Below are 27,131 nucleotides of genomic sequence, written 5' to 3' on the forward strand. Positions count from 1 at the left end.
ATACATAACATACCCTTGCCATATTCTAGAATCATCCAACAATGTTTGTGATCAATTATTCTTGTGTTTTTTTTTTTTTTTTTTTTTACAGTATTACCGCACAAGAGTCCCAACTGCTCCCGTCTGGAGCCAGTGAGACTATGGCATCCCCAATTGGGGTATGATGTGAGGCTGAGGGTATTGGGGAGGGGAGGGAGATGGGGAAGAGGAAGGTGGGGAAGTACCTGGCTATTCAGATCTGGTCACCAAACACGGCTAAAGCCATTTCAAGCAACGTTTCAATTCTGAATGGTGGTCTTACACCAGGGCGATACTGAGAGTATCTTCCACTCTGGAACGTGCCGCAAATATACTATATATTATTTTAAATTAATTAATTGTGAAATAACACAAATTAATCAAATAAAATTTATTTGCGCACGCCGGGTTCGAACCCGCGACCTTCGGATCTGTAGTCAAAAGCGTATACCACTAGACCACGCCGGCCGCCGGCCGTGTGTTCTATTTGGTACCAAAAAGCTTTTTTTTTTTTTTTTTTTTTTTTATTTTTTTTTTTATTCAAATTTAAACCCGCTAAACTACTTATGTAGTTTGTCAGCAGGGACATAGAGACAACATTTATACATTCATAAGATACAATTTGAACGGTACATAATTACATAAATTGGTTACATTGCAGAAAAGTTTAAATAGTAGCATAAAAGCCTTATATAATAAGCAAGTAAAAATAAATGTATGAACAAATTAGTATTATCAACAAGTACATCAATAGTTTCATAAATAGAGGTAGGTAGTCAGGTATTACAAAATAATTGTTTTTCCATTTTCTAAGAATATGAATTCCATTTCAGGGGCATCAGTATAGATCATTATTATCCAATAACCATTTCCTTAGATTATATTTAACATTAGCAGTATACATGTTATTATTTTTAATTGTCATTGGTAATAAGTTAAACATTTTGGGTACTATATAGTTTAAAGTTCTTTCACCATATTTATTAGTACATTTCGGAACTACCAGTCCTTCATTTTGAGTGAATCTTGTGTTATGTTTATGGCAAACTCTTTCCCTATACAATGAATCAGACAATATAACATGTTGACTTACAATATTATAAAACAATAATCCTCTGACAGGTAAAATATTCAGAGACTTGTACATTAATTTAATGTTACTTCTGTGTTGATTGTCATATTTATGGATTAACAATTTTATAATGGAGTTTTGTAATGTTTGTATATAGCTTACATTAGTTTTACAAGAATGTCCCCAAGAAGTAATTCCATAACGTATAGTGGATTCAGCCAGAGATAAGTAGATTAACTTTAAAGTACTTATAGGCACGAAATATTTTATTTTATAAATCCTACCCACAATAGCTCGTAGACGTTTACAAACATTAGCAATTTGTACATCCCATTTCATGTAGCAGTCAATAGTAACACCCAAATATACATAACTTTTGACAAAATCAATGGTTTCACATGAACAGGGCTGTGCAACATTTTTATGTATGCAGTCAAATGTGTGTGTATATAATGAAGGAATTACATTACATCTGGCGTGTGGAAATCTGATGTGCATAATTTTAGTTTTTTTGGCGTTTATAAAGAGGCCTGCATCATGCGACCATTTCAGTAGGGCAATAAAATCATGTTGCATAAGGTTCATTGCAGTAACCAGATCTTCGTGCGATATTACGAGCGCCGTATCGTCTGCATATACAAAATGTTTAGCAAATGAAAACAATTTTCTCATAATTGAGACATAAATAATATAAAGGGTTGGCCCTAGAATTGACCCCTGTGCAACACCTGTTGAGATATATTTTCTTTTGCTAAATTTTTTAAGAATTTTTACTCTTATTTGTCGATCAGTTAGTAAATTTTTTAATAAAACTAGCAGCTTTCCTCTAATTCCTATTGCCTCCAGTGTTTCTAATAGTTTATTTGTATCAATGGTATCAAATGCCTTAGAGTTATCTATGAATAAAACCAAAACTTGTTTTTTTAGATTTAATTCATAATTTATGTGATTTGAAAATTCCTGAAGCAGCATTTCCGTACTTTTTTTCTTTTGAAATCCATATTGGTTGGGATCCAACAAAGAGAAAGATTCTAGATATTTATTAAGTTTTATGGAAATGTATTTTTCAAGTATTTTTTCTAGGGCTGGCAATATGCTTATTGGCCTATAATTTTGAATATCTGTATGTTTGCCCCCTTTGTAAATTGGCCTAATGATGCTACTTTTTAGTTCATCTGGTATTACTGCTTGCGATAAAATTAAATTGATAAAGTGTGTTATAACAGGCCCTAAAATATTAATATGTGTCTTAATGTCAAACATTCGAATGTTGTCAATCCCTGGTGACTTTGAATTGTTTAATTTGCTAACAATAATATTGATTTCTTGGCAGGTAGCTCTGGGTAGGTACATACTATGTTGCACTTCATTCGGCCTGACGGTCGATGCTAAATAATCACATTTATGTATCATAGAGTTAACACTATTTGTAAAATATTCAACAAACTTATCTGCTACGGTTTCTTCATTATTCGTATTTAACATATATTTCGAGATTATTTCGTCACAACTACTTTTGGACTTGCGTCCTAATAATTTATTTATTTCATCCCAAGTTTTTTTTGTATTTCCAAAATAATTTTTGAATTTATTGTTAAAAAAGGTAGACTTACATTTAATAATTTCTTTTGTCACCTTATTTCTGAAAGTTTTATATTCCAATTCAAAGAATTGATTGCTAGGAAAATTCTTCCACCTTCTGTACAATGAATCTTTTTTTTTAATGTTTTCTAAGATATTAGAAGTTATCCAAGGTTTTATTGACAGAGGTCTTTTTTTGGGTTTATAATTCATAACGATTTTACTCTGTTCATACAAATTCTTAAAGTTGTTTTTAATTTTACTATATAGTATATTGCAATCTTGTTCCTCAAGCAAGGAGTGCCACTTAAAATTATGAATGTTTTTGTCGATTTTGTTTTGCGATAAAAACGAAATTCTTTCCCCGTGTTCTGGGGCTTCTTTCCTTGCACTATATTTAATATTAACTGCAGTTAAAAGGTGATCCGCTATAGTAATATTATTACATACACATGAGGAAAGAGAATCGCTTTGTTTACATCCACTGTTAAATCGGACAAATATGTGGTCTAAACAAGTACGAGTAACTTTTCCTGCTAAAACTGCTTCTCTAGTTACGTCACAAATACATTTGATTAAATAATTATCCGACATTATATTTTCATATGCCATAATAATAGGGTTTTGACAATTTAACAAGTCTAGATTAATATCTCCTATAAGTAAAACATTTTCTTTGGGGCTTATAGTATGCAGAATGGCAGATATTTCATTAAGAAATTGTGGTTGGCTAGAGTTGGGGGGGCGGTATATTGCTATGATGTTTAAAATACTCTTGTTTGGAAGTGTCATAGAGCCAAGCACACATTCAAAATGATTTGTTTCTATTGTTTTCTGTTGAAATGTGAATTCATTTCGAACATATAGCAATATACCTCCTCCAGATTTTTTAGTTCGGCAATAGTTGTAACAATTAAATCCAGGAATATTATACAGACAGACAAGATTCGGTGTTATAGCCGTTTCACATAACATTAACACATGAATATGCTTCCAACAAGTATTTAAGTAGACATTCAAAGTATCCCAGTATTTATAAATCGATCTAACATTCAACTGAACAATATTAATATTTTCCATATTGTAGTTGCTATGAAACTTTAGCCAATCACAGAAATTGTGAGTATTTTCGTAATCTACCTCGTCATCTTCTTCAATGTAATTAGACGCCATAATCAATAGTTGCAAAGTCCTTGGCAAGGGCAGCCTTGTAGGCCGGGCAGGAGTCCTTGTCTCCAGTCGGATGTGCAGCGGGCTTCCCAAATCTTGTACAGGTGGCGCAGACAGGCTCGGCGGCGGCTTTTGGGCAGTTTATCCGGGCGTGACCTTCGCCTGCGCAGTGTCCACATCTTTGCTGGTCCTTGCAAAACTTGAAGGAATGTCCGATCATTTGGCACTTGGAGCACACTGTAAGTCCAATGAAGTCACGAACACGGCACACATTCCAGTCCACAAAGACTTTCCCCTGCTCCACCAGCACGTGACGAATGTGGGCAGGAACCTCGAAGACCCGGTGGCAAGTTGATCCAGTTCGAGCGCCAGCAAGGTGACTTAGCTTGCAACTTTTTACTGCGAAATCTAGGCCTGCTTTGTCCTGGGCTCCTGCTAAGGCATTTTTTAGGAAGCACTCGTCCGTTAGGTCACGAGGAACGTTGAAGAAAATCACCCTTGGAAGCCGTTTTGTTGGTAATCGAGCGCTTAGAGTGTCCGAGTTTGCTAGACATGGGGTTTTCAGTATTTTATCCTGATCTTCTTGTGTTGCAGTATGGATTACAACGCCTTTGTTTCTGATTCTCCTAATACCCGTCACACGGATTCCAAGTTCTGATGGTCGTAATGTATCTTTTAGTAGCTGTTTCGTATCGTCGCTATCTTTTGTAGAATCCAGCTTTGGGAAGATGCATACAGCAGGTTTGGGGGTCCCAACGTTAAGTCCTGAGCGGTTGATTGATGGTATCATCTTCTGTGGGCCATTTTTCACAATATCGGCAAACGATAGGCTTGCTTCCGTGGCATCGGCTACTCTACGCATCACTGGTCCTAGATCTGACTCCAACTGCAATATTTTTTCTAACCTGTGTTGGTTTTCTGCTTTTTCAATCGCGATCTCTCCCTTTGCCACTATTAATTTGGCATTGACTGTTGCCAGATCAGCTTTGAAACCCTCTCGTTCCAATAACAGCTGTGAAACTGATCTGAATACAGCGGATACATATGCGCTTATCCGCAGTTGTTGATCCTTTGAGACTCTTGACTGCTTTTCAGCAAGGACATCTTGGAGTGCTCTTAGACTTGCTTCAGTGTCGTTCAGTATCTGTACTGAGGACACTGGGATTTCACTATCATTTTCAGACACGTCGGAATAGTCCGATGCTCCGTCAGATTCCTCATCTTCAACCACTGGAGAAATCATTCCCGAGGCCTTTTTTTGTGATGGGGACGTCATCTTATCCAGCATTCTTTTTTTACGCCGATGGCAGCATTCATCAGGCATCGGTGGGATGGACATTTCAATGAGAACAAACACACAATCTTAGGTTGTTTTAAAACTTTCGATAAAAATGTTTAGAATCCGCTAGAATAGTATTATTTTATTACTGTTTTATCAAATAAACTTTTTTGGCACTTAAATTTTCCATATAAATACTGTTTGCACACGAATTCGGAGGTTTTTTTTAGTTTTTTTGCAAGAGCAAAGTGTAAACACGAACTGCTGTCACTGCGATTATTGTTACATGTACTTGTACTTGGTTGTGTTTACATTCCCCCGTCTTCCTCGTTAGAAGTCTACAAGTCACATACTGCTTTAGTTGAGCATGTATCTAGAAACGCTGGTTCATTGTTTATTTGTGGTGATTGTAATTTGCCTAAAATATTTTGGCTAAATGACAATAAAGGTGTCAACACTATCACTAGTAATCTTTCCTCACAAGCTATTGAAATTGTTAATTGTTTTGCCTATTTGAATATGTTTCAAGTAAATGCTGTCACTAACTGTTTCGGTTCTTGCCTGGATTTAATTTTTACTAGTATACAAAATGTCATAGTAAGTGAAGCTGATATCTCGTTGTTACCAATTGATAGATATCATCCACCTCTCTCGATTAACATCTCAAATTTTTTCAAACTCGCTTCATTGAAAGCAAATGTCTCATATCGATATCACTACAAATTTCTCGATGGTGACTATTCAAATTTTAACAATTATCTTTCTCAGATTAACTGGTCAACACTATTTTTTAATTCTGATATTAATGACGCTGTATATAAATTTAATGAATGTTTATCACGTGCTATTGATTTGTTTATTCCTAAGGGATTATACTGTCAACCCAAGTTTCCTAATTGGTTTAGCTCGACACTTAAACAATTAATAATTGACAAAAAGAAAACCCATAAGTTATTTAAAGTGACTGGAAACTTAAACTTTTATCAAAAATTCTCTCAGCTAAGGGAATTGTCCAAAATTGAATCAGCCAAGTGCTATAAATCCTTTGTTGAAGTTACAGAGACAAAACTACTCAAAAATCCTAAACAATTTTGGCAATTTGTTGCGCAAAAGCGTGCTGATAATGATCTCCCTTCAAGTATGTATTATAATGAAACTCATGCTACTAATGGTCATGACATCGCAAACCTTTTTGCTAAACATTTCTCATCTGTATATTCTGATGCGTCATGCACCATCCTTCCACTTAACTATGACCATAATATTGACTTGAATGATTGCCAAATGTCACTTGTAGAGGTATACCAAGCCTTAAATAATCTTTCTCATAAAAAAACTTCCGGACCTGATGGCATTCCAGAAATCTTACTAAAAGAATGTAAATATACTTTATCTAACCCAATTTGTATGTTGTACAACTTATCACTATCATCTGGAACTTTTGCAGACTCATGGAAAATTTCGGATATTCGACCCATTTTCAAGTCTGGGAACAAATCAAATATTGGAAATTACAGACCAATATCAAATATTCCGAAAATATTTGAGTCAATAATTACAAAGAAAATCACTCCTATTTTCAAAAATGTTCTGATTGAGGAACAGCATGGATTTAGATCGGCGAAATCTACAACAACTAATTTACTGTCTTTTACAAACATCATTGTTAAAGCTTTAGAAGATAACTCTCAGGCTGATGTCCTTTACACCGACTTCTCTAAAGCCTTTGACAAAGTAAATAACTCAATCCTCATGGCCAAACTTTATGCTATAGGTATTAGAAACCCGATGTTATCATTTTTTCAATCTTACTTGAGTGACAGAAAACAAAAAGTTAAAATAAATAACTTTGAATCCTTTAACATTGATGTAACGTCCGGTGTTCCCCAAGGAGCCCATTTGGCACCGTTTCTTTTTAACCTTTTTATTAACGACTTAACTAAAGTTTTTTTGCACACACGCTTCTGGTTTTTTGCTGATGATAATAAGATTCTTAAGATAATTAAATCCTTTCATGACTGTTTACTATTTCAACTTGATATTGATTCATTTAATGATTGGTGCGAACTAAACTGCTTGGAACTTAATGATGATAAATGCAAAGTTTTGTCCTTTTACAGAGCCAATACACCTATTCAGTTTGAGTATAAACTAAATGGTGCTTGTCTATCAACTGTCACATCCATCAAGGACCTTGGGGTCACTCTTGATTGCAAACTCTCTTTTCGAGATCATATAAATAACATCGTAAATAAATCACTTTAACTACTCGGGTTCATTCATAGAATTACCTCATACTTTAAACATATAAGAACACTTAAAACTCTATATTGTTCGTTGGTTCGCTCTCACCTTGAATATTCCAGTGTCGTTTGGTCTCCTTTCTATGTTGTCTACATTAGTCACATCGAATCTGTCCAACATCGCTTCCTACGGCGAATTGCTTGGAGGTTAGGACTCGAAAGAGGCAATTACTCATATGAGTGATCAAATTTCAAACTTTTCTTGTGAGAATTGAACAAACTTTAAACCTATCTTTATTAGAAAAACGTAGAAAAAGACTCCGATCTAATTTGCATATTTAAAATAATCAACAGTATAACCGACTCACCTGAACTGCTACAACTCATTCAATTCAACACCCCATCCCGTAGACTCCGAAATAAATGAATTGTTGTTCCTCAATCACCACTCAACTAACTATGGGTACCATTCTTCTTTGTCAGAGACTTGTAAACTCAAGTCAGAGCATTGAATTTTTTTGTGTAAGTCTAAATGACTTTCAAAAAGCGATACGTAATGTGTAATTTTTCACAACTTAATCGTTATTGATGCTCTGACTTGTAGTTATTTTTTATATGAAAATTTTCTATTTTACATTGTCTTTGCCCTTCACATTCATGTACTCTCCATTCACTGTCATCTATGTTTTCTTATTCGTGTCAATAAAATGGTTTTAATGGACATATTGTCCGTAAATTAATAAATAAATAAATAATAAATAAATAAATAAAATAACATACGTAAATAAATAAAATAACATACATAAACGGTACAGAGCTGGTAACAGTAGGTTATCCCAAAATTATAAAAATAGGAACCTGTGTACAATATAAGTGGGCTCTTTTTGTTTTTTAACCAAAGATTTTTCTAAAATTAGTAGCGTTTTTTTAAACAGAACTATGAAATTAGCAATATTATAAACAAACACAGCATATGAGAGTAAACGAATGTGATTATAAAATAGTAAAAATTTAAAGAACTCGATATTTCAAAAACACTAACTATTTCGAACTTTTGAAGCCGTATTCTCGAGAAACACAACACCAAATGAAGTGATATTTTGAAAACTATAGTCTGAAGTTGAATAAATGACAAAATCTGCCGAAAATAGCATTTGTGGAAATAACATCATTCTCACCGACACAAATGTAAGACTTTAACTAAGTGTACTCAGGGTCTACACAACTAAATAAAGTGAAATTTAGGATACAAACTCAAAATTATGTTCTAAAGTCAATCGATTAAAAAATCTTCATAAACAAGCATCAATGGAAATATCATCAATCTTACGGCACAAATGCAAGACATAGGGTCGAAATATTACTGCGATTTTCTCAGGTTCTACATAGCCGAATGGAGTAAAATTTTGGTGACGTACTATAAATTATGTTTTGAAGATGAATCAATGACACAATCTCCAAAAACAAGCATTTGAGGAAATATCATCATTCTTACGGCACAAATGTGAGAGTTTGGTTCGAACTTTTAGGGCTGTTTTCTCGGGATAAATAAAGCCAATGGAATGAAATTTTGGAAACATACTATTATGAATAAATGACAAAATCCGAAGAAAATGGCTATTTTGGGAATATCATCATTCTCACCGACACAAATGTGAGACTTGGGTTCAAATTTTGAAATTAAATCTTCTTAGAATGATGATTTTTCCAGAAATGCTAAATTACCTACATTTAGTTAAAGATTCCACTTCGGAACATAATTCCGAGTACAAATCAAAAAAAATTACTTCATTCAAGATCCTGAGAAAACGGCTTCTTAGTTAACATAAGTCGAACCCAAGTCTCAAATTTGTGACTTTTACAATAATGATTTTTTCAGAAATGCTTTATAACCAAAAAATTTTTTAATGATCCCACTAAAGAACATAATTCTGAGTAGGAAGACAAAATTTCAGTTCGTTCGGCACCATAGATCCTGAGAAAACGGCTAAGAAAGTTCGAACCCAAGTCTCTGATTTGTGCCTCTTCCAATAATGATTTTTCCAGAAATGCTAAACATTCAAGATTCTTTTAATTATTCCACCAATAAACATAATTCTGAGTAGGATGCAAACATTTTAGTTCGTTCGGCACCAAAGATCTTGAGAAAACGGCTATGAAAGTTCGATCTGAAGTCTCTTTTTTGTACCTCTTACAATTATGATTTTTCCAGAAATGCTAAATAACCTAGATTTTTTTGATGATCCACTAAAGAACATAATTGTGAGTAGGATGCCAAATTTAAGTTCGTTCGGCATCATAGATCCTGGGAAAACGCCTAAGAAAGTTCGAACCCAAGTCTCTCAATTTGTGCCTCTTCCAATAATGATTTTTCCAGAAATTTTAGAAAAAAAACAAGATTTTTTTAATGACTCCACTAAAGAACATAATTCTGATTAGGATGCAAAAATTTCAGTTCATTCGGCACCATAGATCCTGAGAAAACCGATTTCAAAGTTCGAACCCGTTATCATATTGTTACACTTTTGCGAGGTGCAGTCCAGTCAAGGACTATGTCTCGCGACCTGAGGGTAAGTCACCTGGGGGATGGTTTTTTTCTGCCCTAATGCTTGGGCTGCCTTGACAACTTGGGGGCTTTAAAATACTATGCTTTGTTGTATTTTATACTATATTTTTTGTATTTTCGACTGAGTTTTTTGTCGGTATTAGTTTAGGATTTAACTAATCTAATACTATATTTTTTGTATCGGTTGTACTTGAATGTTCTTTTTTTAGAGCCAGCATTAGGGTGGGTAGATGATTGATACTGGGAAGGGGTAGGAAGGGTTCTCGTAGGGGCTAGGTTTAGCTAGGCACGAGATGCTAGGGTTTGGATGAGAAGTTAATTTTTTATAGAATCGTATGGCTAAATCCACCATGTGTTTGCGGAGTGGGGACGAACCAAGGGCTTTTGGTGTACCGTCTGAGTGAGGCATTCTGGAATTGCTCGAGTCGCTTTGTGTTTCCGCTGGCCCATATAGGGCTAGCGTAGGTTATGATGGGGCGGATTTGGGATTTGTAGATGAGGAGTTTGTTGGATAGTGAGGTTTTTGAGTTTTGGTGTAGTAGTGGTGATAAAGCGCCGGCGGTTTGCCGGGCTTTTGTAAGAGTGTTTTTGATGTGTGGTGACCAAGTTAATCTCCTGTCTAGTGTGACTCCAAGGTATTTGGCGGTCTTTTGCCATGGTATGACTTGGCCGTACATCGTGATGGTCCCTCGCTGAGCGGTAGTTCGTTTACTTCTGGAGAAGTAGACGGCTACGCAAAGATGAGGGATTGACGTCTATGCGCCAGCGGTCATACCACTCTTGGAGTCTGTTTACGTCTTGCTGAAGGCGGTGTGTAACCATCCTGGGCGAACCGTGGGTAACCATGAGGGTTGAGTCGTCGGCGTAGAGCATTACTTTTGAGTTTGGGTTGTCTGGGAGGGGGATATCATGAGTATAAATGTTGAAGAGGGTGGGGGACAGCAGGGAGCCTTGGGGTACTCCTGCTGTCATGAAACGTGGGGATGAGATTGCATCACGGTATTGCACTTGAAAAGTGCGGTGCCGAAGAAATGATTTTAATACACCAAGCAGTTGGGTATCTATGTCTGTTTGGTGGAGTTTGAGAAGTAGGCCGTTTATCCATACTTTATCGAAGGCTTTGGCTATATCCAGGAAAATGGCGCCTGTAGATCTGTTGGAGTTGAAGCCACCGATGACTTGCTCGGTGACCCGTAGTAGTTGGTGGAGGGTTGAGTGCTGGGCTCTGAACCCGTGCTGTTCGTCGGGTAAGGTGGATTTTTCGTTAATGTGCTTGATGAGCCTAGTGAGGAGGATTTTTTCGTAAATTTTCCCAATGTTGGAGAGGAGGCTGATTGGACGGTGATTTTCGCAGAAAAGTGGATCTTTGCCCGGTTTGGGGAGAACTATGACGTGCGCGTGTTACCAACTTTTGGGGAAATAGCGCAGTCTGAAAGCTGTATTGATAAGGTTGACTATGGCTAGGATGCCTTTTGGGGGAGGGCTTTAAGAGCGAAGTTTGTGATTTCATCCGGGCCGGGGGCTTTTTTGTTTTTGCGGCCTTTTATGGCATTGCGTACCTCGGCCGGGGTAGTGAAGTGGATGTTGTCAGGGGGGAGGGTGTCAAAAATGTGGTTTACGTTGCGGTTGACGTCGGCAATGTGGTCGGGATCTGCGTGTTTATAACTGGGGCTAAACTGTTTTTCTAGGCTGTCTGCGAAAGATTCGGCTTTGTCGAGTGCGTCAAAAACCAGTCCGTTTTCACCGTGTATTGGGTGGTTTGGGGTCGGTGTAGATTTTAATTGTCTTGATAAACGCCAGAGGGAGCCGTCCTTTGGGTTTATTTCTTGAATTTTTTTGTTCCAGGATAAGTTAGAGTTTTCTGAGAGTCTTTATTTTATAGTCTAATTTTTTTTGTAGTCTATTAATGGCAGTCTTTATTCTGGGGTCTGGTGTTCTAATGAAGTGTCGTTTGAGAAAGTTTTTGTTGGAGATGAGGTCGGCTATTTCTTTTGGTAAGTCGTCGGTCGGGCTGTAGGGGAGGCGTACGGGTAAAGGTTTGGATGCGTCATTTATGGCGGTGCGTATTATGAGGGCGAGATTGTCAACCGCAGAGTCAAGTTCGTCGGTGTTATTAATGTTTGATTTTATGGTGATGTTTTCGTCCACTTTCTGCATAAAGGCCGTCCAATCAGTTTTTTGTTTGGCTTTTGAGGGGGGGGGGGGTTGGTGAATTTATGTAGGGTTAACAGCACGGGGTTGTGGTCGGAGGAGAGTTCGTTTACAGTTTGTATGCTGTACGCCCAGGATGATTTGTGTATGAGGGCGATATCTAGTACGTCTGGGGTGTGGCCACGTGACGGGAAATGTGTGGGACTCACGGGGCCGGCGACTACTAGATCGGGATGGGAAATGGCGAATTTGTGAAGGATTCTTCCGTTTTTGTTAGTGCGCCTACTATTCCAGTCGGAGTGCTTCGAGTTGAAGTCTCCGGCTAGAATAGTAGGGGTGGGGCCATCAAGAAGCAACTCGAGGTCTTTAGGATCAATTTTTTTTTGGGGGGGGTTGTATATTGAGTTGATTCTTAATGGACCGGAAGATTTTGTGAAGATGGTAATGGAGGTGCTCTCTAGTGTAGAGAGGGTAGGTGTAGTATTGTGTTGGTGTGTGATTTTATTGTTCACGTAGATGGCTGTGTCACCACCTCGTGAGTGTAACCGGTCGTTCTTGTACAGTGTGAAGTTGGCGATTTTTGGTGCTTGTGTGGCTGTGAAGTGTGTTTCGTTTATGAGTAAAATGTCTAATTTGTGTGTGTTGGTGAATAGGCGAGCTTCGAGCAGGTTTTTTTCGAAACCATTGGCATTTCAGAATGCCAAACGGAGCGCGTGGGGCTGGGTGTTGGTGTTAGCCAAAATTTAATTTGAAAAAAGGGCAATAATCTGGGGGGCTGCAGAGAGCAGTATACTGATGTAATCTGATGGATTTTTAGCTGAGAGAAATTTTGGTAGGAGGTCGGCGAGGAGTTCGCCGATTTTTTGCATGTTTAATTTTTTGAGGAAATCTGTAAATGAAAATGGTGCTGGATTTATTGGGGGGGGGGTGTTTGAAGAACCTGAGGGGTTGCGGGTGAGGGGGGCGGGTTCATGGATTGGGCGTAGGAGATGGAGGGGTTGGTGGGCTTGGATGTAAAGGTGACTTGTGGGTTTACCTCAGGTCGGCGAGCGTAGCGGGTGGAAGGTGCGGGGCGCTTTGGGCAGCCCTGGTAGTTGGCGGGGTGGGGTCCGCCGCAGTTTGTGCATGTGGCGTCTCCGTCTTCCCGCTTGTGGGGGCAGGTGGCTGAGAGGTGGTTTTCGGGGCACTTAACGCAGCGGGGGGGCAGGTGACAGCCCCTCGCGGAGTGCCCGAAAAGCTGGCAGCGGTGGCACTGGGAGGGGGCGGTTTTCGGGTTTAGGTATTCCACCTTGATGCGCAGCTGGAAGAGTGTTTCCAGCTCGAATATTTTTCGTCCGGCTTCGCCGTGGTTTAACTGAACGAGAACCAAGGGAGCCGCAACTCTGTTAGGTCCTGAGCGCATGGGGGTGACGCTGATGACGGGGAGGTTTAACTCTTCTAACTCTTCTTTTATTTCCTCCGTGGAGGTAGACGGCGGAGGTATCCCGCGCAGGACTGCTTTCGTGGTTTTGTCTTCGTACAGTTGAAATGTGTGGAAGGGCACTTTGAATTCGTCGAGGAGATGGGTGGCTGTACGGAAGCTGTCAGAGTCTTCCGTGTTGAGAACGTAGCCTGTCGGGATTGCCTTTGAGTTAGCGACTTTAACACCGGCTGCCTGTAGCTTCTGGCGCATCGAGTTCCAGTTGGTCGTGGTACGGATGATTATTGGTGGTATTTTTGGTTTGAAAGTTTTCGGGGCGGCGGTGGGGTCCGAGTCTGTGGTTTTCGATCCTGCTGTCGAGATAGTGTCACTTGTCGTTGAGGCTGGGGGCGCGAGGACTTCAAAACGGTTTTGAGAAAAGGATGCGACGGGAGAGGTGGGGCGAGGGGAGTTTGCCTTCCTCTTTTTGTTGTTTGTTTTCCCGTAGGGAGTGATCCAGAGTGGCGGCGGGAAGTTTGGATCCTGTTCGTAGTCCTCCTGGGTGGTGACGGGCGAGGCCTGGGACGGGAAGATGGAAGCTACGTCCCCGATGTTGAAGTCTTCTGTGTTATTTTGATAGATTGCCGAATTGGCGGTGGAGCGGGGGTCTTGTTGCGAGGTTCGTGTTACCCTTGTGTTCGGAATTGAATTTATATACTCGATGAGAGCCTCTCTGGATGGGTTGAGATTCGTCAGGTCGGTCATTGTATGTTCCATTTTATACAATTGTTGTTTATTTCACTTTAAATAAAAAGAATAATTCATGTAGTCAGTGTCCATGTAAGAGTAATACGAGAAATTTAAACTTTGTTTGATTGATTCTTTCACTAATATAAATAATAAAAGCATGTAACAATAATTCACTTGAAAATTTTCACTTTTAAACTGTTTTGTGGCACGGCCGCCGCGCGGTGGGCCGCGCGGTCGGTTTTGTTTGGTTGCACTTATTTATTGTTCGGATGGCACTTTATTGTTTTTCACTAAATCACATGCCCTGCGGAACATGGAGACGGGGCACAAACACTTTGATACTGCGTTGGACGCGGCACAAACCACGAGGAAACTGTTGTTGACCTGCCGGTGGCGGCGATCGACCGATCTTCTCTTGGTCTACTCTTGGTATGTGTGTTGTTGGTCAGTTCAAACCCAAGTCTTTCACTTGTGCTTCTTAGAATGGTGATTTTCTCAGAAACGCTAAATTACCTAGATTTAGTTACTGATTCCACTTCGGAACATAATTCCGAGTACAAATCAAATATTTTTACTTCATTAAAGACCATAGTTCCTGAGAAAACGGCTATGAAATTTCGAACCCAAGTCTTTCACTTGTGCCTCGTAGAATGATGATTTTTTAACAAATGTTAAATTATTCTGATTCCACTTCGAAAAATTATTCTGAGTACGAATCCGAAATTTTACTCCATTCAAGACCAGATATCCTGAGAAAACGACTTTCAAAGTTTCTCAGGATCTATTGTGCGGATGGTTGTGGAATCGCTAAAAAAATCTCGATAATTTACCATTTCTTGAAAAATCACCATTCTAAGAGGCACAAATGAAAGGCTTGGGTTCGATCTTTGAAAGCCGTTTTCTAAGGATTGAGATTGCCGAATGAACTTAAATATTGGATACTGTGTAAGAATTATGTTCTGAAGTTGAATTAAAAAAAATCTTTAGAAAAAAGCATTTGTGGTGGTATCATATTATAACGGGCACAAATGCAAGACAGCAAAAATCAATTTTAAAAGCTGTTTCTCAGGGTCTACACACTCGAATGAACTAAAATTTTCTGTTTTTTTTTTTTTTTTTTTTTTTTTTTTTTTTTTTTTTTTTTTTTTCGTAGGAAGCAATCACTTTGTGGTTAGACATATTATATTAAATCAAATAAAACACTTTGTTTATTAACCACGACTTTATTATTATTACATCCATATGTAATAATAATAAAGTCGTGGTTAATAAACAAAGTGTTTTATTTGATTTAATAAAATTTTCTGTTTCGTCGTGAGAATTATGGTCTGATGTTTAATCCATGAAAAAATCTCCAGAAAATAGTATTTGAGGAATTATCATAATTCTAACGGGCACAAATAAAAAAATAATGTTCACACTTTAAACCGTTTTCTCAGGATCTACATGCCCAAATGGTCTGAAATTTTGGGTACGTAGTGAGAAATATTGTCTGAAGTTGAATCAAAGAAAAAATTGGCAGAAAATAGCATTTGTGGAAATATCATCATTCTTACGAGCACAAATGTAAGACTTGGGTTCGAACTTTTGACGAAGTTTCCTCAGGATCTACACAACCGAATGGAGTTTATTTTCTGATACGTACTAAAAATTATGGTCTGAAGTTGAATCAATGAAAAAATCTCAAAAAACAAGCATTTTTGGAAATATCATCATTCTTACGGGCACAAATTCAAGTCTTGGGTTCAATTTACTATTTAATATATAATTTATTCAATGCCCGTAGTGCTTTTACGATTATAATACAAGGAAAAATATTAGATCAATATCATCTTATGATTAACATCATAAAAGTTCGTGTATATATTAGCAGTTCGTTTAAATCACACTTGTGATGAGTAAAATTATTAATAGTTAGTGCGTCGAGTATTAACAAATATTCTTAAGCTTAGGCATATAATTGTACGCTTCCAATAATGTCTGTACGAATATGGTTGAGCTTATAAAAGGCGATGCACGTTAGTTGTGTTCCTCTTTTGTTACAAGCAGATCCCCAATAAATATCAGTACAAGATCAAGTATCATTATTGAGTACGACCTTCATCCGCTACAATAATACTCAGCCTCTACACCACATTGGCACCAGCATTTAATTTGGCGCAGCCACGGAAAGTTAAGAACCACATTTGGCGTAACTAATACATTACGCACAACCACGGAGTAAGAAGGAATCTGAAGACTTAATATTTAACAATAGTGAAAATTGTTGCATGGAAGGAAGCGCCACGTCTTGTCGAGCATTAGCGTAGGCACGCGATCACATTCGCGCGACAGAAGAGGTCAAGAAGAGGAAGAAGGTGACAAAGAAGATTTCAACAGAAGAAATCGGAATCCGGGACAAGGGCTCGGGTTCTGTTCGCTCCAGTAGGACAAGCAGAACCGGACAAAGGGCTGGATTCTGTAGCTGCAGGGAGACAGATACGATCAGGATCAGCAGTCGAAAGGGGCGGCTGGAGACGAAGTGCCGGAGTTGGGAGACTTTGGAGGGGCGTGGGATCATCGGTCCGGGAGCTAAGTTTTTTTAATAAAATTATTTCAGCTCTTCACCAATGGATGCGATCTGTAAAGGTCTGGGGGCATTCTGTCATAAGACAGGAAGCTGGTCTCTGTTCAAAGAGAGACTGGACCAGGCTCTCATTTTATATGATGAGAAAATATTGTCAACTGAACGTAAAAGAGTGTTCTTATTAAACAACCTCACTGAAGAAACATTTTCTTCACTAAGTCCTCTATGTTTTCCTAAAAAAGTGTCGGAAACCTCATTTAAGGATTTGTGTAAGTTATTCGATTCTCATTGTAGACCTGTCCGGTTCCATGCTAACTCAACACAGTGACTATTCAACACACTTTTAAAAAGTGATATAAAGTCATTAAAAACGATGATTTTTTTTTCTTTTAACCTAACCTAACCTAACCTACTTAACCCAGTTAATAAAGTTTTTGTTTCATCACTTTCCATGACTTTATATAACTTTTTAAAGATGTGATGAATTATCATTTTGATGATTTATCCGGTCACCGTGTATATTTGAGTATGTTGACTGTGTTATATATTACTGTCTATTTTTTATGACTAATAAAACAATTAAAATGTTATTCTTTAATATCTATTTTCTATTTTGTGGCTTCTCGTTATGTGTGTGTTTTGGTTTTATAATTAATATTGTGAAATTTACCTGCTGAAAAATTGCTTTGGCAGTTTAACGGGTGCTTGTTCACTCACCAAATAATAAAAACAATAATGTTTCATTGGTGATATTCTTTTTTCGGGTTCACATTGTAATTAAAAGAATGATTGTTTTTTTCTCATTTCCCAACTTTAGATTTGCCGTCATTTGCGTTGTCCCGATTAATTATTATTCTCATTTTGGTATAATTATGGGTACCGCCGCCCTGGAAACCATTTATTGGACAACCAACACCTCTGACATAGGTTGCCCCATTTGGTTTGGTACTTTGGTGATTTAGCAGAGGTGACCGGCTTCATGGAGTAATGTTTGTCCGGGTCTTCGTGGCGGTTGTGTGGGCCGACATTCTGTGTGGCGGGCCGGATCGGGAGTTAAGTCGGGCTGGACTCGAGACACCAACATATATTTTTATTTATTTTTTTATAAAATATTACATATTAAAGCATATTTTATAAACTCTCCTACAAAAGCTTACGCTTGTGGTAATGAGAGGACAACTTATCAATAACTTAAAAAACTTAAGAATGTAACATTTTAGAGATTTGGACATAATATTTAAGATTATAAACGAACTCGTAACTAAAACAAGAAATGTATATGGGATGTACATAAAACATTAGGAATAACAAAACAGTCAAGAATATATCAAAGAGGAAGTTTAAATTATATGGTGGTACTACAAAAAAATTATTTAATTTTTGTTTTATATTTGTCGTATTTTTTTCTATTCGCATATCAGCGGGTAATTGATTAAATAATTTTATTCCTTTATATACATAGTGATTCTGTGCTGTTGTGGTTCGTACGGGTGGTACAGTTAGTCCACCAACAGAAGTATTCCTTATGCTAATATTTAGCAGTGGGGTAGTATTTTCATTAAAAATATCTTTGTGTAGCTGAAGTAGTGCAATTTTGTCGTAAATTTTTGTGGGGAACAGCGAATTCTTGGAATACATTTATTGTAAGAATTTTCTGAATTCTTTCGAGTGAGAGAAGAGATGATTTATATGCACCCCCCAAGCTATGATTCCATATTGTAGTACAGAGTGCGCAAGTGCAAAGTAAATTTCTTTTAATATTTTTAATGAGATAGTATTTCTAAGTCTGAAGAATATATATAAAAATCAAATAAACTCCACATTAAACAGAATGAGGAAACTAATATATATATGGGGTTTATTTGATTTAATGTGGAGTTTATTTGATTTTTCTATTTGATTTTACGGTCGATAACTTCTCCGAGATATTTTATTTGTTCTTTACTACTAATATGTATACAAGTTGAGTTACAGGGTTTGATTTTAAGTAGACAATTTCTGTCATAAACTTTAATTTTTACATTTATATTTGAAATATTCTCTGTTTTTTTATATATAAAATTAGTTTTTTCAACATTTAAAGAGAGTAAGTTTTTGTCAAACCATTGTTTAATGATATTTATTACATTATATGTAGTGTATATGGATTTCGCCAAGGCATTTGATTGAGTTGATCATTTTTTTACTCAAATGTTCAAGCGTGGCTTCGAACAAAAAACACTTATCTTCTTTGCATCCTACTTGAAATCCAGAAGGTAATATGTATTAATAAATGCACATAAATCTAAAAAAAAATCCCTCGTATTCCCCAGCGAAGTTTGAAAATTGTCACGTATTCCCCAGGGGTCAAGCTTTGGTCCTCTATTGTTCCTCATACTTATAGACGACATCCAGGAATGGCGCTCTTGTATGAAAATTCAGAAATAGTAGATGTCTTTAATTTTTTTGAATTATTTTCCCAGCTGTTACGAGTGTCAGAATGAGAAGATTGTACTAAAATTGGATTAACAATCTGTTGATTACAATATATATTTTTTTATATACATGTACATATATATGCTGACACGTGTAAAAGTAAGTACATAAGTGCATTAGCACCAAATCGAATCATTTCTAGAGATCCATAGATTCGATATAAAACATAATTATTGATTAATTATTGTTTTTATGCAAACACATCTTATTAGCTATTTTTTAACAAAAATATCGTACAATGCAATCACCTAAAACTTTTTGATATAACACGATACTTCCATTATTACACATGATAACGTAATTGTGCAAGTAATAATCACATGCCCTAAAGATGCACGATATCATATATTATTCAATTCTATTCACCTTATTATTTTGAAAACATTACAAAATTCTTCATTTTAGACATTGACGTCAGAAGAGATTGCCTTGCAATTTTTTTTGTATTTGTTTTTGTGACACCTCACAAAATCGTCCCTGTCTGTACAGTGTAATGGCAGATATTGCACCACCCAGTTGGGAAGCGTTGTGAGGCGGATTAAGGTAGGGACTGTAGGAAGGGATTTATTAATGCGGGTCTTTAAGAGGCCGGGATTACGTGAAGTAGAAAAATCAGATGCCGGTAGCTCGTCCCACATACGAGCCGTCTTACACAAAAATGAGTCGAAGAAGCGGCCCGTTCTCATGAAGCCAACATCGACTATGAACGGGTGTTCCGCTGGTGCACGTCGAGTTTCACGCAAGTGCACCGGTGCACCGGGGATCAACGCTGGCACTCCTCAGAGCAGGCTCCATTAAAATACCTGTAAAACAGACTCAGAATGCCCGCATTGCGTCTGTGCAATAGAGATGGCAATCGGTCTGTCAACAATGAATCAGACGGACCGCCATTCTTTGAACAGAACCGAGTAGGTTTAGCAGCTGGTTATTATTGAAGAAACTGCTTGCACAAGACGCCCAGTTTCTTGGAAGACAGATTTACAGTCTACAATCTGTGTCTAATAGTCTGTGCTGTCGGTGAATGAAATAACCATCGGAAATATAGAAATAAATGGTCTCTATGATAGCCGACTTTTACAAAACCATCCTTGAATCAGTCTAAAGAAATGTGTAGCAATGTGTACATCTCTTCTGATACGTACTCGTACATAGTTCATTCTTTGCTTACCCAAAAGAAAGTTCTGTAGGATAGAACCACAGGTAGTATAGCCATACTCCCACATATAAAGAAATTTCTTCTGAACTCGGTCCAACAAATAAGAATACTTTATCTGTTGTTGACTCCAAATCGCCAACCCGCTTTCAATTCCACTCCTTAATAAGAATAATGAGTTCCATAAAACTCCACATGAGCTGCACGATGAGTTCCATAAAGCTCCATATACTGTAGCACTATAAGTTACATAAAACCCCATATATTATAGTATAATGACTTCCATAAAGCTCCAAATATTATAGCAAAATGTTTTCCATAAAGCTTCACAAATTTTTGCGTTATTAATTTCATAAAACTCCACAATAATAGCATAATGATTTCGATAAAACGCATAATGTAGCATAGTAAGTTCCTTTAACTCCACAAATATAATATGTTATAGCATAATGAATTTCTTAAAACTCCACGTATTTTAGCATAATGAGTTCCTTAAACTTCATATAGGTACCAAGTTGTGATACCATAAGTGAGTTTCACGAAACTGCGTAATATATATTTATATACTAATATTGAATAATAAGTTCCATTAAACTCCACTTATATATTATTATAACATAATGAATTCCATAAAACTACACATTACAGCCCAACGAGATTCATAAAGCTGTAAATATTATAGCCCAATGAGTTTCATAAAACTCTGCCTTCTCAGAAGAAAAGAGGTTAACTTTACGCGACCCAGAACTGAAAATATTTATTTATTTATTTGGAATAAATAATCATTTCTTATTAATGACATTACAATACATCCAGAATCGTTATTGGAAAAAAAAATTAAATACAATGTGGCAAGTAACAAACACTTTGCGTTTCCAATAAATTCTTAATTAAAATGTTGTTCATGTTATACACATCCGAACGATTCAATAAACAGAAAACAAAACAAACAAAAAAATGTACATTTATTTGATTCGACTTGAGTGTTTGGAATAACCCGACTTAACCTAACTTTTACTAAATCTTACACAACCATATTTAGACTTTTCATCGAAATCTTTTTGCAAATAATAAATATACATATTGCTAGTCAGTTGCCAACCTACTTCGCTGGAAATCATAAATTAATATTTTTAATACAATTATGTAAGTTAATATTTTGTTATTATTTTTTTAAAGGCATGTGACGATCCAGCTAATGTTCCCGAAGGAGTGTGCACTGTTCTATCTAGCATAAGATAGAAAGGATGACGAATCTATGGATGCAACAGAAGATGCTGCCAGCAGATAAGCCGTTACATAGCCAACCAGAACCAAAAAATTGTATCAACCACTTCACCTACTGAATTCTAACAACTGATTTAACAGCTTCCGAACCGATATTCCATATACTTACTTAAATTGAAAAATTTGGTCGTTTCTCATACTATGGTTATTAGTAAATAATAAATACAATATCAAATTATTAAGATGTAATTATTTTAGCTTATAAACATCATTGTAACATTCAAACATCGAGGAAGATAATATCAACAACTCTCAATAAAATATGATAGAGACAAAGACGCACAAAATAAAATGAAACGATCGCAACTTAACTTTATGCCTCTTTCATATTTTCATTCTTAGTTGTCGATACTAGAAAAACAAAATAAATTTACATAAAAGGTACAATAATTTAACAGTGTGCCAGTTTTGTCGCTAGGAGATAAGAAAAAAACAATGACATGCCCTTCCTTTTTGATGTTAAAGTCGAGTGTTTTTGTTCCTCGTGTACATGAAGGCTTCGGTTTTAGCATCGTTGGGCTTAATACAAGCGCATCGAGCACCCTCTGCAGGTATATTGTGGCCATGTTTGTTGTAAGTGAGAAATCGTAGAGTTTGACGTCATCTGCATAGACTGAAAGATTGCATTTCTCTTCTGGGGGGATATGATGTGTGAATAAGATGAAAAGAAAGGGTCCCAGCAGACTTCCTGTGGCACGCCTTTTGAAATTACACCTATTGACGATAGCACGTTCCTGATAAAGACACTGAAGGATATTTTCGTTAGATATTCCTGTACCAATCCCGTTAAGTATATGTCCAAACGGTGTCTAATGCCTTCTCTTATTTACTTATTCAAGTTCTGTTTTTATATCATTGTAGGCTAGTTGCTTGATGAAACTGAAATAAAAACAGAACTTGAAAAATCTTTCACAGAACTTGAAAATGAACGTTGAAATTTGATGAATTGTTCAGATTCTCCGAAACAACCCGTCCTTAAGTCCAGGAGCGCTGCGTCGGTGAAGCGGTATTCGTTGAATTTTCTTGCTATGAATTCCACTACTCTGGTGAATTGGTGGGTCATAGAGTGCCTCTTTCTGAAACCAAACTGCTAGTCTGGCAATGTCTTGTTGTTATCGTGGTGTGAGACAAGCCTAGTGAGTATAATCTGTTCAAATACCTTGCTCAGCGTAAAGAGTAGGCTGATGGGTCGGTAGCTCGTCGGCTGCGTTCTATCTTTGTTCGGCTTTGCGTAGGGCAGCAAGGTCGCCGATTTTCACATCGGGGGGGGAGTGCTTGGTTATAAGACATGCATTGAACAGTCCCTCCAGTCAATCTTCTCGATGGATCTAGAAGCCTGGCACTCTCAGCGGTACACTCAGTTTTAAATGTGTTTCTGATGTTAGGATTATATCGATGTTTGTGTTGTTTGCCAGAGCGAGCAGTTCATCAGTCTTGAAGCGGATGCTGCGGGCGTTCTACATAAAGACTCTTACCTCCTCAGAATTATCCATTGTGAGTGGTAGTGATAAGCTCCATCAGTATGTAGCTTCACTGTCCTTGATGTGCAGCGGGCCAGCTGGGAGCAGGGCCATTATATCTAATCGTCGAATAATCGTCCGCGGTACATTTTGGTACACGCTCGGGACCCTGCTGTGGGCGGGACTGGGGGCGGGGTTGTGGGCGTAGCTGGGGCTCAGGCTGCTAATTTATTTATTTTATTTTTATTTTATTTTTGTTTATTGCAGAAACAAACAGTACATAATTACATAGATGACAATAGTTACAAAGTTACAAAAGTTAGTATAATAATTGGTACCAATGACATGTCGCTGACATATATACATAGGAGGTATATTATACATTTACGGTTAAGTTACATTTTTAAGTTAAGTTAATTAGTGTGCTGGGGAAGGAGAGAGGTGTGTGTGTGTACGTGTGCGTGTGTGTCTGTGTGTGGTTGTATGTGTTATGTTGGCGAATTTAGTGTGCTAAAAAAGTTTTTCTTAAATAGAGGGAGAGAATCAAAAAATATATCGGTACTTGTGCTTGTTTGAATTGAGTTGAATGTTTGAAGGATACGAGAAATAGGGGAATTGGCTGCAGCGTTTGTATTATTACTAGTTGTGTAAAAAAGGTTGGTGTGTCGAGTTCTTTTAGATGGGGTGTTAAAATTTATTTGAGATAGAAGTTCTGAGCAGTCTATTTCGTTGTGTATTATTTTATGGAGAAATGTCATGTCAGCTACCGTTCGCCTGGATTTCAGGGATTGGAGATTGCAGATATAATTATTGTTGTATTTATAACCTAGGTACTTAATAAATTTATTTTGTATGCGCTCTATATTATTGACATAGTAAGTGTATTTGGGATTCCAGACAGGCGATGCATATTCCAGTGTACTTCTGACTAGTGAGGAATAAAGCATTACTAGCGTACGTGGATTTTTAAATAATTTACTCAGACGCAGTATGAAACCTAACATTTTGTAAGATCTAGCAGTGATTGAAGAAATGTGCGTATTAAATATAAGTTTACTATCTACGTAGACTCCAAGGTCCTTACATTCATTTTTTGAGATCACGGGTTCATCGCGGAGTGAATAGGGAAAGTTAATTATATGCTTGTTTCTGGTGAAGGACATAGTGTGGCATTTTGAAACATTGAGGTCCAAATAATTAGCTGTGCAGTAGTTGCAGAGCCTATCTAAGTCACTTTGTAGCTCTCTACAGTCCGATAGAGAGATGACCGTTTTATAAATTTTCATGTCATCTGCAAACATTAAAAATTTTGAGTGTTGGAAACATGAGCCTATGTCGTTTAAGTATATATTAAAGAAAAGCGGACCAAGATGGGAACCCTGAGGAACGCCCGAGGTTGCGTTTATTATTTTGGATAAGACACCATTTATTGAGATAACTTGACTACGATTACTAATGTATGACTTAATCCATCTAAATAAATCACCGTGTATTCCAAGACGAGTAAGTTTATTTAAAAGAATTGAGTGAATAACGCGGTCGAAGGCCTTTGAAAAATCGGTGTACATAGCATCGACCTGTACCCTTTCGTCCATATTGCTGTGCAAATAATTGACAAATAGGACCAGGTTAGATGTAGTAGACCGGTTTTTCATGAATCCGTGTTGGTTGTGTGTAATTGCTGTAGCGATAGTCGGGTAGAGTTGGTCGTAAACGATTTTTTCAAGAATTTTACTTAAGATAGGAAGTTAAGAGCAGAGCCTCCAGCTTCATTGGCCCAGGTGCGTCCATCCATCCTCGCCTGAGGAGGTGGCTTGCTGTATCCCTGCCTGACCTCTTCGGGCAGCCTCTGTAGTTGGCCGGATGGTCGCAGCATGCGGCGGGCTCGTCTCTTGTTGTATGTGGCAGTAGCACAGGTATTTCACTGAGGAAATCCTTTTTGGTGACTGCCTGCGGGAGAAACAGAATGTGTGTTAGTATTTTCGCGTTTTGCTCGCGGCGCGCCGGCGCTTTCGCTTATCATCGACAATCCGGTATACCGGTTGCCGCACTGGATCAGTTTTGGCCTTTGTGGGGAGAGGGGCCTCTTTATAATAATAATAACATGGCATTTATATAGCGCAGTTTAGTGTCATTTCATTTCAAGTACGCTTAAATTTATTGAGTTAGAATGCCTCGTCTATCCTTCATCCTGAAGTAAAACCTTATTCATGGGTTGCTGCGGTCTCGGAGGCACCTGGTAGGTCAAAGCTCGGCCTGGCGGGGCCCTTGTTTTGTTCCATTCCTTAAGGTCTTACCTCAGGGCCGCCGAGAGGGCACGTTAGCCAAGTCCGAAACTTGGGGCCCGGATATTTTACTAAAAAATGCCAATGACACTAGGAACGGACGTGGGCCGGGCGCCCAGGCCCGCACGCTCCGTAGGCCCAACTGTCAGGAGCGTGTTCACACACAGCTATAATACGCGAGGAATAGCGTATTTCGGCATAACGTTCGCCGTACATTCCAAATTGGAATATATGGCGAATACATTTTCCACACGAATGACACAGCAGAATAACGAGTCATACCAAAAATATTACATCTCATAAATATTTTTTTCCTTGATCCATCTTATTGATCATAAATCATTATAATGTACAACGTCTATATTAATAAATCCAATGTAATATACTTGTACTTGTAAATTATAATAATAATAAGAATATTATAAAATTTGATTTTGATAAAATCAGCACCATAACCATTATACCTCTAAAACACGTACCGACATCTAAATTTTACGGGGTTCTCTTCACATCTGTCAAAAATTCAAACCAAATGAAAAGTTCGCAGAGAACAAACAATAAATCTAGTGAACGAATTAAAAAATTCGCCTGAAATCAAAGTGATGCCATATAAAAAAATTAAATCAGTGTGGAATTTTACAAAATTAATAGGAACATTTTCAGTAGACGGGACATTTTCATTGTGATGACACGAGCCCAAATAATGGATTTATTTATTTAAAAATAAAAATAAATGTACATTTCTACAAAATTTTACTAACATTTTCGTAATCTTAGTAAAAAGATCTATCCACACGATTTTTTCCAAGTCGTTATGAAATCCATGCAAGTGGCCTATTGAATTGTAAATGGTGATGGCGATTTTTCTGGAAATTTTAGGCCGGATTCTTCCCAAAAAAGATATCTTTTTGCCAATTTTCTTTTGGGTATATTCGGCATGTCTATTGAAGTTTAGTTTGGAATCTAATATAACTCCTAAGTATTTGATTTCAGTAACATTTTCAATAATTTCACCATCAATTTTAATTTTGCTTTCACTGAATGTCTTCTTATTTCCAATCACCATACATTTTGTTTTTAATTTAAGCTTATTTATTTTTAGCCATCTTGATACATCATCTAGTTCATTATTTAAAATATTTATTAGTTCTTTATAGTTATCTCCAATTAAGTATATAAGTGTATCATCGGCAAATAGTCGTACTTTGCATTTTGAAAATATTTTCACCATGTCATTAATATGAGGGGGCCTGGTATAGTCTACTAGACTTGGGGCCCAGATTAGCTGTCGGCGGCCCTGTCTTACCTTCGAAGAAAACAAGAATGAAGAATTGAAAAAAGAAGCCCAAAGCATGTGTTGTTTTTTTATGTTTGAATAGTCATAGTAGCATATAGTTTTTTTAATATTTTTCCTCCCTCGAAATTATTAATCTCATGAAAAGTTTGTAAAGGAGTATAAATTATCATCCCCGAGTTAAAATACATTAAATGTTGTCGTATGGTGATCGCATAATAGTTCATGTTGTGGGAACAACGGCCCTAAATCATCTATAAACTATTAATAGTGCCCATCTAAATATTATGCGAGCTGTTTCCAGAGTGTGGTGGGGATCTCATCCTACTACTCTTAAATGTATGGTGCTCTAGTGCGAAGCCATTTGGATTATGGAAAATTT

The sequence above is a fragment of the Hesperophylax consimilis genome, chromosome 7, assembly GCF_061612785.1.
Source record: "Hesperophylax consimilis isolate HC1 chromosome 7, BYU_Hcon_1.0, whole genome shotgun sequence".
In the NCBI taxonomy this organism is placed as follows: domain Eukaryota; kingdom Metazoa; phylum Arthropoda; class Insecta; order Trichoptera; family Limnephilidae; genus Hesperophylax; species Hesperophylax consimilis.